General features: G+C 35.6%; 1 protein-coding gene across 1 annotated transcript in view; it reads right to left on the reverse strand.

Annotated features, from left to right (window-relative positions):
* The window catches only part of LOC141429542 (parapinopsin-like), a gene marked incomplete in the record, with an annotated part of 194,628 nt that extends 188,628 nt beyond the window's left edge, over nucleotides 1-6,000 (reverse strand). Inside the window, 1 exon segment of the mRNA XM_074089888.1 lies at nucleotides 5,895-6,000.

Here is a 6,000-nt window from a genome sequence, read left to right on the forward strand (position 1 = left end):
CCTTTCTCTTAAAAGTTGTACCCTTAACTTTTTTCTGGGATTTTGAAATTTTTATGTTACATCTACTCAGAATCACGAGTATATCAAAGTCAAAGTCAAAATATCTTTATTCAATTTAGGCTCAAGCACTTATGAATGTCAAAAAAAAATCTACGTTCGGAAAAACCTCTGCTGAGAAGAATCCGGCAAGAAACTCAACGAGGTAAGATCTATCGATTTTAATACGTGAAAAAAGTGTCCCAAAATTGGCATATATATTTTTGTACTTCCGTTCCGTTACTCCTCATATAAGTGTATATGGGAAAGGTAACGGAATGGAATAGAAAATTTTGGAACACTTTTTTCACCTATTAAAATCGATAGTACTCGTGATTCTGAGTAGATGTAACATAAAAATTTCAAAATCCCAGAAAAAAGTTAGGGGTACAACTTTGAAGAGAAAACCCTTTTCTTTGCTACGTCTTGCAACAAATGTATAATCATGCAGCTTTTCCGCCTTCAGGCTCTAAGAACACGCACACATCACATAACTCCAACTATTACCACCATTACACTACGCCGAGAGATGTTTCGAACTCAACCAGAATTCATCATCAAAGCAACACAACCGTTCACTACGATACCAGATTGCCACGAATTTACCACACTGGTTATGTAAGTTAATCAAGGTATAAGCAGGACCGTACCGACCATAAAAAGTATGTACAGCGAGCTAAAATGAAATTGCTCTTGAGGTTTCACCTTGAAAATAAAAATAATTGCAATACACTTTCACTAGATATAAAGGTAACAAAGGAAGCTTTGAGGAAAGAATGATACCTACGTATTTATTTTAATCCCTCAATGGCTTTAAAGGAGCTGGAGGTAATAATAAAGGTATTAAAAACCGGCCCTTTGAAAGAAATTGCTTATATTCGCTTTGTCATCATAATCCAACTGAGCCTAACTTAATTAAATACATTCTTTGTAGAATATATTAGCTTTTTGTATTTATTTTCTCAAATAAACAGAATACACTTTTTTTAAATAAGTTATCTGTCAAACTGCATGACAGTTTGTTGGCAGAAAAAATTAGCTCTCTAACACTGTTCCTATCTTATGTATCTAAATCCTTAAAACTAAATACATGATGCAAGGAGTGCTCCGAAGGCACACTACCTCCAAACTTTTCAGATCATGCACTTTAATCACTCATAAGTATATTTGTTATATTAATTTAATTCATTTTACTCGTTAACATTAGTTTTTGTACAAATTTTATTCAACGAACTATTTTTATTTTTACATGTAATTTAAGAAGTTGTACAGTACATTAAAGTTTTCACCTCATTAAGTATTCTAGGTACCTATCATACATTACGTTATTTCATCCCAGCCTATATACGTCCCACTGCTGGGCACAGGCCTCCTCTGAGAACAAGAGGGCGTAACGTTATTATATAGATGTAGATACTTAAATACATATACCCGACTGTCCGAAGGAGGGTTATGTTTTTCGAGCGTATGTATATTTGTATGTAAGTATGTATGTATGTCCATTTCTTTGGTCCTCGCTGCAGCCTAAACGGCTGGATGGATTTTAACATAATGAGGTATCATTGGATTCGTCATAACTGGCGGAGTGACATAGGGTATATAATATTTCAATATGGCGTCTGCGAAAAAAAATATGGCGAAGGAATAAAAAAATAATATTTTGTATAGTAACAAGTAAGTAGTGCTACTAAAATGTATTAATTAAGCTTATAAAAAAATCTATTGATTTATTTTGTAATGTTAAGTGCTAATAAATAGTGTAGACTTTTAAAAGTGTAGGTATTTATTACTTTTTTATATTTAAACTACATTTTTATAGTTATTGCATATCCTTTATCTACAACTAGTGGTCTCCTAGACCGCTCATAGGTGGCTGTGTTTCTGAAACAGGACGTAGGTAGTTAAGGGTTAGCATGACCAAATTAAGTTTTTTAACTACGGTTGATACGCTGTACTATATTTGCAACTTGTACACGTTTATAATCTAAGCTATTTACCAAGTAGAAACCGCTATGCTGGTGACATTCTAATTAAAACTAGAATAGGAAAACTATTTTTCTTTGATTAATAAATAACGTTTTTTATTGTATCAACTAAAATGAATAACATCTTTCGATGATTTTTTTTTATTTTCTTAGTAAAACTACTTTGGTATAACTAGCTTTCGTTGAAAGATGAAATTAGAGTTGGATACTTAAAATATCTTGAGTACCTATTGGAAGAATTATTGAAAAAATCAGAAATTATTATCATTGTTTTGTTCTGAGCCTGGAAGTGGTGCGGAGGAGTTCAAGATTCAAAGTCAAAGGTTAGATCTAATTATGAACAGTTATCAAAATAAATACAGAACATTATTTAATCCATTAACATGCATGGTGGCTTAGAGCTGTTCCCACTTCTCGGGTGTCGGATCCGCTTCATGTCAGATGTCAGTCATTTCTATAGAAAATCGTGTCGGGCATGTAAAAAGGAAATCTGCCCGGTGTGTGTGTAATTCCCTATCCGCACTGGGCCCGTGTGGGAACTACGGAGCCCTCTCATTCTGAGAGGAGGCCTTTTTCATACATTAAATAAGTTTATGTAAAAAACTGTTTTTTTACTTACTGTAATCAATCAATCAAATGACATATCCGTACAACTTTCAATTAATTTGATCACTAAAAGCACGTGCAATTAGGCTAGGTGTGGAATCAGAATCTTGGATTTGGTTCTGGAACGTCTGAGTCAAGATGGGTAATCATTTGATTATTTCGTATTTATAAAAACATTTTTCATACATTATAAGCTTTTCTTCTAACGGTAGGTACCTCTTATAGTATATGAAAAAATGTTTTTATAGCAAGAAAGCTAGCTTTGATCATGAGGTCTTGTAATTACTTAACTGAATCTTTTGAAACTGATAACGAACGAGAAGATCTTGACGGGACCACCAGGATGTCACTACAAGATTACCTAACGTATTGTCAACAGACTTAGGGGCAACTTTTCGAACAAAACAAATAGAGACGGCATCACATTTAAACCGTCAGTCAACACTAATCAATGGATATTGAAACAGCTCCTTATAGTAGGAATTATTTGAGCTGTCCCGATCTCGTTAACAGCCAACCTTTCCAAGCCATTGTATTCTATTTTGTCCTCAAGTGCATAATCCTCAGTTTAAAATGAAATGAAATATAAGATTATTATATACAACAGATACTTTATTATTAACAACAGAGAGTTCATTTTAAATAAAACTTTGTTGGCAGAAAATGTTTTTCAAAATTGAATGCGTCGTAGACAAGCAGCATGGAAAAGTATTATCTGCGAACGTGTATTTATTTGAAAGTGCACTTTCTGCTCTAGACAATAAAGTCGTTATTTCAATGAACTATTCTATTTTAAGCCGTGGTGGCCTAGTGGTTTGACCTATCGCCTCTCAAGCAGAGGCGGGTTCAAACCCCGGCTCGCACCTCTGAGTTTTTCGAAATTCATGTGCGGAATTACATTTGAAATTTACCACGAGCTTTGCGGTGAAGGAAAACATCGTGAGAAACCTGCAGAAATCTGCGAAGAATTCATGGTGTGTGTGAAGTTCCAATCGCCTGGGCCCGCGTGGAAAAGTATGCAAGCCCTCTTGTTCTGAGACTGCCTTTGCCAGCAGTGGGTCGTATATAGGCAATGATGATTCTATTTTATATTTCCGTTCATTTTAAACTGAGTATTTGAGGTTGAGGGCACAATATAATAGAATGGCTATGTTCGAAAGGTTGGCTGTTAACGAGGTCGGTACTCCTCAAATAATTCCTACAATGCAGAAGTATGCCAAATTTTAAGTCAATCTGATCACTGAAAGATTTCTGATCTCAGAAATCTGTAAAGCCTTCTGTTCTGCTTCTATTGAAAACAATGTGACACCATAATACTAACTGCGACGGATGCGTGTAATATTATACTAAAATCCATTTTTTTTAAATGTTATGAACGTATACTATAAGTGATTTAAGGTTGATAGGCTTAAATTCAAAGAAATGTACATCAATCCTAAGAAAATTTAGTCCCATCGAAAAGTTATACTTTCTTGTCTGCAATAATAAATTAAGTAGTTTCAGTACAAAAAAAATTAGGACACGTTTGTCAGAAGTGTTTTTATAAATCGATTAAAGACACTTCTGGTTGAACTTGTTATCTGCCCAAACATGTTAAGCCAATTAATTATTAAGGATTATTTTGTTCGACCACTCGGATTAGATCCGCTACAGTTAAAAACGAGTGCAATTAAAAAGTTCGGAACGCGTTGCAACTTATCGTTTGGCATTTGATGTGTGGTACAAGCTTAAAGATACTAGCACTCTCCCTATCCTTCCTTATTAGCATTAGAAAATAGCGACCCGCTCTGGCTCTGCTCGGGTATAATTTTCGAAAAAAAAGGTCTCTAATCAAAGGCACTTAACATTTTTCAGCTCCATTTCCCAAAAAACATCTGCGTGGAGGCGAGACACGTCGTTATTATGTGTTTCATATAACTCATCATCATCATCATCATCATATCAGCCGTAGGACGTCCACTGCTGGACATAAAGGCTGTTTCCATAGACCTCCAGTTGCCTCGGTTGGAAGCGGCATGCTTCCACCGTGATGCCGCGACTTTAACCAGGTTAACCGTCTATAGATATCCGTCTATCTAGATATAGTTAGTGTTTAGTTTTGTAACTAAGGAACCCCATACATCCCTGTATTATTATTATTATTATTTTGTATTTTTTTCTTTAATTGTATACTGTAGGTAGTTTTTAAGTATTTTATTTGTAATTATTTTATGCGGCGCATTCTTCTTGGCATCATGGTCTTTCCGAAAGCGCTGGTAGTTTAAAAATGACGTGTAAAAGTGCCCATTGCAGCCTATGTACTGAATAAATTATTTGAAATTTCAAATTTGATTTTTTTTATCTCGTTGATGGACGTCCTACGCTGCGCTTGCCGATCCGCGGTCTCCGCTCGAGAACCTTTCGGCCCATTGGGGCCATAATTATTGAATTATGTATGTATAAACCTTCCGTGAAAAATTATCTAACTGACGGCGAACGCCGCATAAAATAAGACGCTTAGTATAGAAGATGCGGAAGTAACTCTGTCTGTCTATCTGTCCGTATGTCTGTCTGTTGGGCGCGCCAAAGTTCGTATAATTTTCGCAAGTCATACTGTAATGTTTGTCAGAATAATTGTTTGTCATATTTTTTTCCAACCGAAACCGTATCTATTTTATTTTTGAAATTTTTAATGATTATGGAAAATTTTAGGTTACAATTCTGAACAATTATTGGATAGCGTTAAACGAATTCTCCATAGACGAATTCAGGGGCAATAGCTAGTTTCTAATGAAGAAAAACCCCCTTAAATATGTATTTGAAACATAGTCATATAAGTTGTCCATAAATATTACACCGTTTTCTTTAACTTGAGCCATACGGAAAAACGAATCGTCACAAAAGGCAAATTGGCTTAGCGATTCTACATCCGACATAAAAGCGCTTAATTAAAGCGTATTACTGCAAAGCGCTGTTTTTGTTCACGTAAAAGGTCAAGGCTTATGCTGAAGGCTGTCGTGACTGGACGCCTAGACGGTGCGAGACATATTGTTACGGTGAAGGAAAACATCGTGAGGAAACCTGCACAATTCTACGAAGCAATTCAATGGTGCGTGTGAAGTTCCCAATCCGCAATGGGCCCGCGTGGGAACTATGGCCCAAGCCCTCTATTCTGAGAGGAGGCCTGTCCCCAGCAGTGGGACGTATATAGGCTGGGATGATGATGATACCTAAGATGATACAAATATGACAATATAGTAAATTAACTAAAATAATTTATTTGCTCACCCGCGACCTTATGATAGCTAAGTTTATGCTAAATATGCGTGTTCATGCAGTTATTCCACCTCCACACTGTAAGAACACACACAAATCACACAAAATCATCTATCAC

Source organism: Choristoneura fumiferana, chromosome 7, assembly GCF_025370935.1.
Source record: "Choristoneura fumiferana chromosome 7, NRCan_CFum_1, whole genome shotgun sequence".
NCBI classification, from domain to species: Eukaryota; Metazoa; Arthropoda; class Insecta; order Lepidoptera; family Tortricidae; genus Choristoneura; species Choristoneura fumiferana.